The 12,541-nt window shown below is 36.0% G+C and overlaps 1 protein-coding gene across 24 annotated transcripts in view; it reads right to left on the bottom strand.

Annotated features, from left to right (window-relative positions):
• The window catches only part of MAP2 (microtubule associated protein 2), a 297,900-nt gene that overhangs the window by 209,787 nt on the left and 75,572 nt on the right, over nucleotides 1-12,541 (bottom strand). For 23 of the 24 annotated variants that reach the window (XM_027565984.1, XM_027566051.1, XM_027566061.1 and 20 more), the window contains exon 2: nucleotides 11,460-11,509. The exons of the other annotated variant lie outside the window; for it this stretch is intronic. The gene's annotated coding sequence lies outside the window, so the exon portion shown is untranslated. The remainder of the gene's footprint in view (nucleotides 1-11,459; nucleotides 11,510-12,541) is intronic. 24 annotated transcript variants of the gene reach the window in all.

The raw sequence follows: 12,541 nt of genomic DNA, 5'->3' as shown, positions 1-12,541 counted from the left end.
GAGATATTTTTTACCAGTTCATTATTTATTTTTTCTTTCAGAAAGTTTTTTGAGGTAAATGGTTGCAAGACAAGTTTACTTTGGACCAAGATTCTGCCTTTCCATCTCCCCTTCTGTCTCAACCTTCCAATTTTTCTCTTTCAAAAAGTATTTGTTGAACTACTTTTATGTATATCCATTTTTTTTTAAACTATGAGCAGGAATCTAATCCATCATGAGCTTTTTTTTCCTGCTCTTTTGTGCACAAAGAATAACTACACAGAGAAATATTATATTCACGTAAAGGTAAAGAGCTTTTTATATTTTCTAAACACAAAGTTAAAACAACTTTTTCCAGTTGGTCTCTTTGTTCTTCTGCAACTAAGCCCCACCTGTGTGTGTGTGTGTGTGTGTGTGTATTGGTCGCTTTAGTCATATTCAACTCTTTGCGACCCGATGGACTGTAGCCTGCCAGCCTCTTCTGTCTCACTGGATTTTCCTGGCAAGAATACTGGAGTGGGTTGCCATTTCCTCCTCCAGGGGATCTTCCCAATCCAGGGATCAAACCCGCATCTCCTTCCCGTCTCCTGCACTGCAGGCAGATTCTTTACCACCGAGCCACCAGGGAAGCCACTGAGAACCTTAGTAGTAACCAACAAGAAAGTTTATAAAAACTGCCCAGACATGGGAAAATCAGAAAATTAACCAATTTCTAACTTCTAAAAAATCAGAACATTAACAAATTTCTGATTTCTAAAAAATCAGAAAATTAATAAAATTCAGCCCCTATAACATAAAAGAAAAACAAAAGAAAAAGAGCAATTCCAGGTATGTCAGATGAGTAGAATTATGTTTGAAAGAGTGAAATATTAGTTCTTTAGGTAACTCCTCAGTGAGGAGGGTGGCGGTGGTATATTTATAGTTGATGGATGATTATTTAAGAGATGTTTTAAAGTAACTTCAGTAATTATTAAGTAACATGGATTTTTTTTTTTTTTATGTTAGGAAATACCTGTAGGAAATAGAAGAAAAGCTGATGACTTTCCACTGGAACATCTATATGATATCCTAGGCTGAATGCTGCTGCTGCTGCTAAGTTGCTTCAGTTGTGTCCGACTCTGTGCGACCCCATAGACGGCAGCCCACTAGGCTCCTCTGTCCCTGGGATTCTCCAGGCAAGAATACTGGAGTGGGTTGCCATTTCCTTCTCCAATGCATGAAAGTGAAAAGTGAAAGTGAAGTCGCTCAGTTGTGCCCGACTCTTAGTGACCCCCATGGACTGCAGCCCACCAGGCTCCTCCGTCCATGGGATTTTCCAGGCAAGAGTACTGGAGTGGGTTGCCATTGCTTCTCTGCCTAGGCTGAATATATAAGTACAATTTCTCAAACTCATTTCACTTAGGCTACATGGCTTGTACATGCCTCAAATGTACTACTAATAGAAGAGATTTACATCTTCATTTCCAAATAGTTAAAAGAGTTAGAGAACCCCAAAAGGCAAATATTATTATGTGATATTAATGCCAGATGGCCTGTTAGATCTCTGAGTCCCTAAAAGAGATGAAATTTAAAGTGTTGGGACTATAAAGTTGCCAACCAAGTTAAACATCTTACTCAGTGACCTACTTTTTCCATATTTCCAAACTTATCTAAAATTCTTAAACAATGAAAAAAACTTAGAAATAAAAAGAACAAATCACAATTAGAGAAGGGAATTCTTATGTTACTTCCCCTAATGATTTCAGAAATGAGCTCCCCCCTTCCCTCCATGGACGCATACATGGTTTCTATTCCTTTTGTCTAATTTAATCTCCTTTATGGAACTGATAATTCATTATGGCTGCCTAAGGACCCTTTAAAGATGCCAGTATAGGTTTTTTGTTTTAAGTGGACTAATTCATTATAAAACTTTCCTCTTGTACCTAGAGAGCTACTTTTGGCAAGGCACTAACACGTGACAATAAATTTAAGGACAAGGCTGAAAAAGTTTTTCCACTCTATATGTAAAATATTTTCAGGCAAAAGATATCAAGTTCACTCTCATTTATCTTTCTGAATATGAATATCTTATAAATAAAGGCACTACTGAATAGTATACACACACATATACCATAAGCAAATAATTACATTTGGGTAAATATGTAGTTTTCTACTTATTTTTATCCCTCCAGAAGACTGATTAAGAACTATTAATATTACATTTCACAGAGGAATTTTTCTGCCCCCCTGGTGGTTCAGCAGCAAAGAATCTGCCTGCAATGTAGGAGATGTGGGTCCAATCCCTGGGTCAGGAAGATCCCCTGGAGAAGGAAATGGCAACCCACTTCTCCAGGGGATTGCCTGGGAAATCCTATAGACAGAGGAGCCTGACGCGCTACAGTCCATGGGGTCGCAAAAGAGTCGGACATGACTTAGCTTCTAAAAACAACAACAACAAAAAAAACATTTCACAGAGGAAGAGTCTATTATAAAAATTGTGTCTGATTTAGTGACTATCTCTATTCATAAAATGAAGATGATAGTACTTAAAGTTTCAAATATCTATTTATTCTAAAAGTTAGCTTTCTCTATATTTGAGTTATAAACTTTATTCAACAAATATACAACTTTTATTGGAAGACAGAAAGAAGAGAGGGCAAAAAGGAGAGAAAAAGAGAGAGAGGGTAGATATTCAAGTATAGACAGATGTATGTGTATAATATAGTAAGGATTTTTTTTTATTCAGCTCTTCAAACCTATTTTAAATAAATTTAAATAGTAGAAAGAAAAGTCAACAAAGTCTCTAAAGCAACATAAGTTGATGGTCACAAGATATTGAATAATATGGACTGAAACCAAATCTACTTTGGTTTATTAGCACAAAACGATTTTCCAACTAGCATTTTTACATTGCTAAATAATTAGACAGAATAAGCTCAGAAAAGGCAGACAATTTTATCTGCTTTAACAGTAATGGCCTATAAAGTATGCCCAAAAGCAAAGCCCTTGTGCTGTTCATTGGCAAAACCGTCCAACATTAGCATGCATATCCATGTATCTATCTAATGTATATGTATTATCCCTTTTTCTATTATATGTATATCCCTTTTTCTGCTATGATGATTTTTCTATCCTTGGATGAATAACTGATGAAATTTAGTAAGTCTCATGTAGATTTATAGAAGTTGAGGAACAAAAAAGCATATCCGTTTTTAATAATATAAAGTTCTTACTTTGCAACAAGTAGGCCATAAAAGAAATAAAAGATTTCTAAATGAATGGACTCCTTCTTACAAATGTACTTCTTATGTTTTTAAATTCTCCAAACTGCCTTAATAAGATAGGCCCAAATAAAGTCATGATATTCTTTAAAGAAATAAATGGTCTGCAAAAAGATCAGCTGTACCATTTTTTGGAATGGCATTCATTCAGATGAATTCAGGAAAGAATAAAAATCAGCTGGCCCATGACTTAAATCCACAGGATTGATTTCCTAAGTATGAGGTTTGTATAAAAACATATCCAAGGGGTTGTCTGTTATAGTCATTACTTCCCTGGTGGCTCAGACGGTAAAGCGTCTGTCTACAATGCGGGAGATCCAGGTTTGAGCCCTGGGTTGGGAAGATCCCCTGGAGAAGGAAATGGCAATCCACTCCAGTACTATTGCCTGGAAAATCCCATGGACAGAGGAGCCTTGTAGGCTATAGTCTATGGGGTCGCAAAGAGTCGGACACTACTGAGTGATTTCACTTTCACTTTTCATATTTAGCTAAGACAAAAAGAATCAGCTAGAATATTGTTTTTCTCATGTGGGAAAAAAGTATCTGTTATTTGTTATTTAATATATTTCCAATGGGTTGTGTTTTCCTATTTGTCCTCTGGGGCATCAATAAGCCTATTTCCTCGGTATGTTAAGACTCTGTCAAAAAACAAAAGAACAATTCTGGAAAAATATATTCCTGAGGTATTTCACTGGCTCACATGAGGAGATTGAAAGGTTGACAGCAAGTTTACCTCTCACCCCCAGCCCCCCTCCTCCCTACCTCTCCCATTCCAAATCATGTCATGAAGCTTATTTGTTGATTGTCACGTTTGTAACAGGAAAGGATTACTTTTAATAAAAAAGGAGAAAATAAGTACTTATGATGCTTCAGATTTCAGAAAGCTGCACAAAAGAAAGCAAATTCTCCAACGACTAACTGGCCCTTCCAGTCTATCAGCTTTGTATCTCTCCTTAAAAAGGTAAAGAAATAATTAGGCATTCTACAAATCTTTCCAGAACTTCAAATTCACTTTATCACATATCAATATAATAACTAGAATTCCAAATATGTTTTCATCCGTAAGTATATTATGCTCAATGTAGGAATAAAGTAGAAAGACAAAGCAATCACCCTTCCCATACCTTTACTTTTTAAAAATTCCCCAAATTGAACCAAGTAATTATTTCTGCTTCAAATATCTTTTGTGTGATGTGTTTAAAGTCCTTGCTTTTTTGCTCAACTCCCTATCACCAAGAGAAAGAATACAGTAGGTAGTAATTATTATAACACATCTGCTGCTGCTAAGTCGCTTCAGTCGTGTCCGATTCTGTGTGACCCCAGAGATGGCAGCCCACCAGGCTCCCCTGTCCCTGGGATTCTCCAGGAAAGAACACTGGATTGGGTTGCCATTTCCTTCTCCAATATCTACACACATATGAATATATAAATGGGTTTCCCTGCCCATTTATATAAGGAAGGATATAAGTGGTAAGGAATCCACCTGCCAATGAAGGAGATGCCAGTTCCATCTCTGAGTTGGGAAGACCCCCTGGAGAAGGAAATGGCAACCCACTTCAGTATTCTTGCCTGGGAAATCCTATGGACAGAGAAGCCTGGTGAACTACAGTTCACAGGGTTGCAAAGGAATCGGACACAACTTGGCAACTAAATAACAACTACACACATACACATACACATATATGTAGCTTACAAATATGTAATAAGACTGTTAATTTTTGCTTCTATACTTTACAATTCGTTCAATAAGCATTTTCAGGACGTCCACTCCTACAAGGCCCTACCAGAACAGAAGGCACAGAGAGAAGACCCCAGATTCTGAGTTGCTAGGGAAGATAAGACATATCTGGAAATAATCATAACATATAATATAAAGAAACAAGGGTGAATGCTATAAGAGACGTGTGAACCATCATGAAGCAAGTTAGAAGGTAAACAGACTAAGATAAAAGCCACTACATAGTGGCTGACTATGTAGCTGGTCAAAGGCTTGTTTGGACTCTGGAAAGCAAACCACTGCAGCTTACTAGTAAGACACAAGGGTATCCTGAAAATATTAGCATTTTATACACTGGTTTTTTTTAAGTGAAAGTCTGCTTAATTGTAAAATATGGTGCTTAGTTGGTTAACAGTATCTTTAATAAAAGAGATAATACCACTCAGTAGAGAATATGGAAATTACTTTTTGATCAGTTCAAAAACAAAATATTTATATTCTGGCCTCTTCTATTTTATATTTTATTTTACGCAATAATTTAATGATCTTTATTGGTTTTATTCCATCTTGAGAGAAATACCAGAAGGTATTACTCAAGTAAAAACTATGAAAAGAACTTTGATAGAGAATTTAAAAATGACTTGAAATCATCCCTATTTAAGGTCCATAAGTATGCGTTATCTCATTTAATCCTTAAATGAAGTCTAAGTTATTTTTATTCTAGCTTTAAAGATAAAATAATAAAGTCAGACAACTTTTCTACAAGGCATAAGAATTCAAGTCAGAGGGATAAACTAGAATAAGAGGAGAGATCCAGGGCTGGGCAGAAATAATGAGATATTGAAAATAATCTGAATACTCAACAATGAGTAAATGGTAAAAAGAATTATGGAATAGGATAAAATATTACACAGTCATTAAAACTGCATTTTCAAGAAATCAGGAGTAACTGGATACAAAGTTTAACTTCAATTTTGTGAAAATAAGTCAAAATCTGGAGGGTAATACACCAAAATACTGGTCGCGGTATAATAAAAAAGAAAACAAATTTAAAAAATGAACTCACCTTGTTTTAAATGGTAAAAAATGTGGTGTAAAGTGTTTTTAAGAATCAGTATCAAGCTTGACTTTATAATTTTCAAACTTTACTCTGATTCTCCTTTGTAATAACTTGAAATTTAATGTTTTTCAATCTAAATTCAGTAATACTATATTTCATAGAATCTAAGATACAACCCGCTGTAAGACACACTTTGTTGACACCTAGAAAGAAAAAAAAATTGCCAATTTAACTATGGTAGTTTTTTTATTTTACATAGTTTAATGTAAAAATGTGTATCTTAGAGTTGATGAAATACTTTATGGACATTTAAAATTTTTTATTGAGGTATAATTGACATACAACATTATATTAGTTTCAGGTGTACAACATGATTTGATATTTGTATATATTGTGAAATGTTCATCACAATAAGACTAGTTAACATTCATCACCATATACAGTTACATAATTTTTTTCAGTGTAAGAATTTTTAAGATCTAGTCTTTTAGCAACTTTCAAATGTGCAATATAGTATTATTAACAGTAGTCTCCATGCTGTACATTACATCCTACAAATTATTTTATAACTGGAAGACTATGAATTTTGACTCTCGTCTATATCTCCTTTATCCATTTATCCACTGATGGACATTTAGGCTGTTTCCATATCTTGGCTATTGTAAATAAGGCTGCGATAAACATGGGTGTGCATATTTTTTTTCAAATTAGTGTTTTCACTTTCCTCAAATAAATAGTCAGAAATGGAATTGCTAGATGATATGACAACTCTATTTTAAATTTTTGAGGAACCTCCATGCTGCTTTCCATAGTAGCTGCACAAATTTACATTCCCACCAACAGTGCACAAGGATTCGCTTTGCTCCACCTCCTCTCCAACAGTTATTACTTGTCTTTTTGATAATAACCATTTTAGCAAGTACGAAGTGATATTTCACTGTGGTTTTGATTTGCATTTTCCTGATGGTGATGACGCTGTGAAAGTGCTGCACTCAATATGCCAGCAAATATGGAAAACTCAGCAGTGGCCACAGGACGGGAAAAGGTCAGTTTTCATTCCAATCCCAAAGAAAGGCAATGCCAAAGAATGCTCAAACTACTGCACAATTGCACTCATCTCACATGCTAGTAAAGTAATGCTTAAAATTCTCCAAGCCAGGCTACGTGAAGCATGAACTTCCAGATGTTCAAGCTGGTTTTAGCAAAGGCAGAGGAACCAGCGATCAAATTGCAAACATCCAATGGATCATCGAAAAAGCAAGAGAGTTCCAGAAAAACATCTATTTCTGCTTTATTGACTAAGCCAAAGCCTTTGATTGTGTGGATCACAATAAACTGTAGAAAATTCTGAAAGAGATGGGAATACCAGACCACCTGACCTGCCTCTTGAGAAACCTGTATGCAGGTCAGGAAGCAACAGTTAAAACTGGATATGGAACAACAGACTGGTTCCAAATAGGAAAAGGAGTACGTCAAGGCTGTATATTGTCACCCTGCTTATTTAACTTCTATGCAGAGTACATCATGAGAAACACTGGGCTGGACGAAGCACAAGCTGGAATCAAGACTGCTGGGAGAAATATCAATAACCTCAGATATGCAGATGACATCACCCTTATGGCAGAAAGTAAAGAACTAAAGAGCTTCTTGATGAAAGTGAAAGAGGAGAGTGAAAAAGTGGGCTTAAAGCTCAACATTCAGAAAACTAAGATCATGGCATCCAGTCCCATCACTTCATGGCAGATAGATGGGGAAACGGTGAAAACAGTGGCTGACTTTATTTTTTGGGACTCCAAAATCACTGCAGATGGTGATTGCAGCAATGAAATTAAAAGACACTTACTCCTTGGAAGGAAAGTTATGACCAACCTAGAGAGCATATTAAAAAGCAGAGACATTACTTTGCCAACAAAGGTCCGTCTAGTCAAGGCTATGGTTTTTCCAGTGGTCATATATGGATGTGAGAGTTGGACTATAAAGAAAGCTGAGCACCAAAGAATTGATGCTTTTGAACTGTGGTGTTGGAGAAGACTCTTGAGAGTCCCTTGGACTGCAAGGAGATCCAACCAGTCCATCCTAAAGGAAGTCAGTCCTGAAGTTCATTGGAAGGACTGATGTTGAAGCTGAAACTCCAATACTCTGGCCACCTGATGTGAAGAGCTGATTCACTGGAAAAGACTCTGATGCTGGGAGGGATTGGGGGCAGGAGGAGAGGGGGACAACAGAGGATGAGATGGTTGGATGGCATCCGACTCAATGGACATGGGTTTGGGTGGACTCCGGGAGTTGGTGATGGACAGGGACGCCTGGCGTGCTGCATTTCATGAGGTCACAAAGAGTAGGACACAACTGAGTGAATGCGATGAACTGAACTGATGATTAGTGACGCTGAGCATCTTTTCATATACCTGCTGGTCATCTGTATGTCTGCTTTGGAAAAATGTCTATTATATCCTCTTCCTAGTTTTAAATCAGAGTGTTTGTTTTTTGCTATTGATTTATATGTGTTTCATATATATTTTGGAGAAGGCAATGGCACCCCGCTCCAGTGTTCTTGCCTGGAGAATCCCAGGGACGGGGGAGCCGGGTGGGCTGCCGTCTATGGGGTCGCACAGAGTTGGACAAGACTGAAGTGACTTAGCAGCAGCATATATATTTTGGATATTTGCATTTTACAAGACATATGATTTGTAAACATTTTCTCCCATCCAGAAGGTTGCCTTTTCATTTTGTTCATGGTTTCCTTTACTGTGCAGAAATATAAGCACAGTTCTGATATTCTACTTTAAATACAGCTATTTATAACTTTGAGCTTCCCTGATAGCTCAGTTGGTAAAGAATCCACTTGCTTTTATCTAGCAATACTAGTCATTTTACTCCATTAATATTATAGAAAAAGAAGCTTTTCTATGAGGGAAACTTCTTTTATCCTGAAGCAAAAGAACCTAGCTCTAGTTAAGAAAAGAATAATAATTTTCATTATATATTATAGTTTGTGTTGAGAATCTGGCTGTTTCTGGTGAATTGATGTATCCTTCAGAAGCTTTGTTACATCTAGCTGTTTTCCAAAACATAATTTAGATAATTAATTATCAAATTTAATTTAAATATCTTTTCATTCTCAGCTGGAAAGAGAAAAAAATACAATATATTCAATTGGAAAGAGTTTGTAATATGAGAGATTTAAATATGCTTCCATTTCTATGAACACTGTATATTTTAATCAATATATTTATTTTGGAGTATGTAAGTCATCCTGCGGAGAAGGCAATGGCACCCCACTCCAGTACTCTTGCCTGGAAAATCCCATGGATGGAGGAGCCCGGTGGGCTGCAGTCCATGGGGTCGCTAAGAGTCGGACACAACTGAGCGACTTCACTTTCACTTTTCACTTTTCATGCATTGGAGAAGGAAATGGCAACCCACTCCAATGTTCTTGCCTGGAGAATCCCAGGGACGGGAGAGCCTGGTGGGCTGCCGTCTATGGGGTCGCACAGAGTCGGACATGACTGAAGTGACTTAGCAGCAGTAGCAAGTCATCCTGACTTTTCACACTTAGACCAAACACATTTAAATTATGCTCACACTCCCACAAAAGAAATTCTCCATACAGAAAATAAATACAGGATCAGATTTTAAAAGTTTTTGTGTATTACTCTTATAGTTATTTACTTTTCTATTTAACAAAATTTTTTTCTTTTCCTTTTACATGTCTCTTTTCAGTTTTTTGTTCCTTTCTGAAGAGTAGCCAAAATGAAATGAGATTTCAAGTTGTGATGTTGACCATACCAACCACAAACAAAAATCCAAAAGGAAGAGAACAAAATACAATTTACTTTTAATTAAAATTTAAAAGCAACACTTCATATTCAACCTTGTGCATTGAAAATATTCCTGATTAAAAGATTTATACTTTGCAAAAATCTCATTCTAGCTGTTATTTTTTTACTGGCAAATGAGTAGAAGCTAGCAGGGAAAGAAGAGTAGCAAAAAGTCTTACAAGCATTCCATGTTTAAACATGTGCAAGTTTACATAGAACATGCTCAGGAGTGAATATGAAAGAAACCAGCCTAAATGTCCTCAATAAGTTCAACTCCAAATTATACGAACACAAAATGAAACAAATGCAGGTTACAAATTTAACTCTCACTTTTATACACATGTCCCTTTTTCTCCTTATTTAGTTGCCAATTATCAGTAGGCATGATTCCAACATATCTTATTTGCTACAGTCTATCCAGATTTCAAGGATAAGAAAGCACAATTTGTACATGAAAAGGAAAAATAATAATCGTGTGTGTGGGTGTATACACACGTACACATGCATGTGAGACAGATGTGTTGGGGGTAGAAGAATGAGGTCAAAATGAGGCCAGAAAAGGTAACATATTTACTGTGTGCCGGCTATGTGTTGCCCGTGCGTGCTAAGTTGCTTCAGTCGTGCCCAACTCTGTGAGACCCTATGGACTGTAGCCCATCAGGCTCCTCTGTCCCTGGGATTCTCTAGGAAAAAATACTGGAGTGGAATGCCATGCCTTCCTCCAGGGGATCTTCCCAACCCAGAGACTGAACCTGAGTGTCTTATGTCTCCTGCGTTGGCAGGAGGGTTCTTTACCACTAGAGCCATCCAGACACTGCAATTTGAAGGCTAAATACCTGATTAATATAAGCACAAAGGAAAAGTCAATGTTTTTCTTTCTGTTAAATTATTAACCAAAAACCTATACAAAAAGTTTAGCAACATCTGGCATTTTGCTCTTTTATTAGCAACAAAAGCAGTTATTTTATTCAGAGTTTAGTTTTTTTTTTTTAAACTATGAATACACGTTCTAGAGAAGAAAGGAGGAGGGAATAAATGAAATTCTAAGCCTATTTATGTCAGTGCCCTCTAAGGCTCTGTTATTATTCTAAACTCCATTAAGCTAGTTTTGAGTCTCCCCTAAAACCAATTAACAAGGAAACAGAGCAAAAGAATGGCATCTTAAAACTCCGCTAATTAACTGAAATATGCAATTAATGAGCAATTTTTCAGCTCTACCATGCTTAGGAAATGTGGCTACCCAACTGTGGGCTTCAAAGTATTTCCCTGCAAACTCAGAAAGCTGACCATTCTTTAAAACACTAGCCACGTTGCAAAGAAATCATACTTTTGATATGTTTATTAAATGAATGACTTAAATTTGAATCTTTTTCTTTAATCAAAATTCTGCAAGTAAGGCAGGTAAAAGAAATAAAACTTGATACTCAAAGAAATACTAACAAAGAAAACAAACACTGTTCAGGAAAACATGTCTGCAAACCTGGAATGTATCCAGTTCTTACCAAGTTACAAATTTCTTACCACAACCTGCAAAAGTACTCTGACCCAACTCTACAAAGGCTCATCAAGCCTCTATTTTATTTCAGTTTATTCAGAATTTAATATATAAACACATCACCAACCTTAATTCCAGCTAGCAGTCACAAGACAGGTTGGATCAGATCAATAAAATCTGAAAGATAAACAGAATAACATACCATAAATTAAATCAATTGAAAGATTTAGTCTTTTACTTTAATAAAAAGAGAAGATGAAGTTATTTGAATCCTCACACAAAATTTACTGGCTGACAATACATCCACATCCATTTACAAGGGCATTACGTAGTTATGAAACTTTAAACTGATATATCTTCTAGATTTTATTTAAAAACATGTATTAGATGTGCAAATTATATCCTATTCTATTTCCAGCAGTTTCTATTAAAATAGAAATGCTTATGCTTATAATCTAAAATTTCAAGCATAAATATTTTTTAAACAAATTCTGTACTGAAAATACTACCACTTATCTTGAAAGATGTTTAACTAAAAATAATAAAACTGATGCATTCAATCCTTAATCTAACTTAACATCCACAGACAGTTTGCAGATTAAAAGTGCAGGATCAACAATCTGTTTGACTGCTGCAGTCCATGGGATTGCAAAGAGTTAGACACAACTGAGCAACTGAACAACACGACAATCTGTTAAAAGGCAACAAAAGTCTAATAAGACGATTCCAATAGCAACCTAGCCATCTTCTCATTATTTTCTTACACCTAAATCTTGCCACCAAATCATGCTGAGAAGTGTGTTGTCAAGTGGAAGGAACGAGAAAGTAAACCAAGGACAAAAGCAAACCCAACTTTTATTCCAAAAGTCAGCCTGCATTTTGAACACTTAGTAGAAAAAATGACTTTACGATGACAGAGTGGGATTCTTGGCTTGCAGCAGGGAGCATCCTTGGATAAATCTCCAATTAAAAAAAAAATAATCGTTAGGTTCTAGAAGTGTGTTTGTGATTGGTTAGAAGTTCGAATATGTTCCACGTGGTATTGTTAGAAATGGTTCATTATTAGACTCAGAGGTTAAGTCCAAAAGATAATTAACCTAAAATCATGATTATTTAATGAAAAGAATAGTCTAAAGTAATACTCATATATTCAAGGTAATATTTTAATTAGCTTGACTGTAGTAATCATTTTACTATGTATATCAAATC

Source organism: Bos indicus x Bos taurus, chromosome 2 (genome assembly GCF_003369695.1).
Source record: "Bos indicus x Bos taurus breed Angus x Brahman F1 hybrid chromosome 2, Bos_hybrid_MaternalHap_v2.0, whole genome shotgun sequence".
Classification (NCBI taxonomy): domain Eukaryota; kingdom Metazoa; phylum Chordata; class Mammalia; order Artiodactyla; family Bovidae; genus Bos; species Bos indicus x Bos taurus.
Note: the sequence above shows the minus strand (reverse complement) of the source record. Positions and strands in the feature narration are given on the sequence as shown.